Source organism: Otolemur garnettii, unplaced genomic scaffold (assembly GCF_000181295.1).
Source record: "Otolemur garnettii isolate 467f Iridium unplaced genomic scaffold, OtoGar3 scaffold00145, whole genome shotgun sequence".
NCBI classification, from domain to species: domain Eukaryota; kingdom Metazoa; phylum Chordata; class Mammalia; order Primates; family Galagidae; genus Otolemur; species Otolemur garnettii.
In genome coordinates, this window is record NW_003852540.1 from 4,529,877 (window position 1) to 4,530,862 (window position 986).

At 47.8% G+C, this 986-nt stretch overlaps 1 protein-coding gene across 3 annotated transcripts in view; it reads left to right on the top strand.

Moving 5' to 3' along the window:
* CRK (CRK proto-oncogene, adaptor protein) overlaps window positions 1–986 on the top strand; it is a 37,109-nt gene that overhangs the window by 11,218 nt on the left and 24,905 nt on the right. The window lies entirely within an intron of this gene.

The following is a 986-nucleotide window of genomic DNA, read 5'->3' on the forward strand; positions in this document are numbered from 1 at the left end:
TGGGCCCAAGCAATCTTCCTACCTCAGCCTCCCAAGTAGTTGAGACTATAGGCATATACCAGAATATCCTGCTAATTTTTCTGGGTTTTTTTGATAGAGATGGGTCTTGAATCCTGGCTTCAAGTGATCCTCTTGCCTCAGCCTCCCAAACTGTAGGAATTACAAGTGTGAGCCACTGCCCTGGCCTAGACTGAGTTTTATTTTAATTTCCTTTTTTTAAAACTCCTTGTGAGTTTCAGACTGATTTTTTTTTTTTTGTAGATAAGAGTCTCACTTTGTCATCCTCAGTAGAGTGCTATGGCATCACAGCTGATAGCAGCCTCCAGTGCTTGGGCTCAAACTATTCTCTTGCCTCGACCTCCCAAGTGCTGGGACTATAGGCACCCACCACAATACCCAGCTATTTTGTAGAGACAAGGTCTCACTCTGGCTAAGGCTGGTCTTCAACCTGTGAGCTCAGGCAATCCACCCGGCTCTATCTCCCAGAGTGCTAGGATTACAGGCATGAGCCACCGTGCCTAGCCAAATAGATTGATTTTTATTTTATTTTACATTTTTTTGAGACAGAGTCTTACTTTGTTGCCCCCCGTAGAGTACCATGACGTCACAGTTCACAGCAACCTCAGACTCCTAGGTTCAAGTGATTCTCTTGCCTCAGCCTCCAGGGTAGCTGAGACTACAGATGCCTGGCTGTTTTTAGAGACAGGGTCTTGCTCTAGCTGAGGCTGGTCTTGAACCCATGAACTCAGGCAATCCACATGTCTCAGCTGCCCAGAGTGCTGGGATTACAGACGTGAGCCACCATGCCTGGCCTGAATAGACTGATTTCTCTTTTTTTTGAGACAGAGCCTCAAGCTGTTGCCCTAGTTGGAGTGCTGTGACATCACAGTTCACAGCAACCTTCAGATCCTGGGCCCAAGCTATTCTCCTGCCTCTGCCTCCCAAGTAGCTGGGACTACAGGTGCCTGCCACAACGCCTGGCTGTT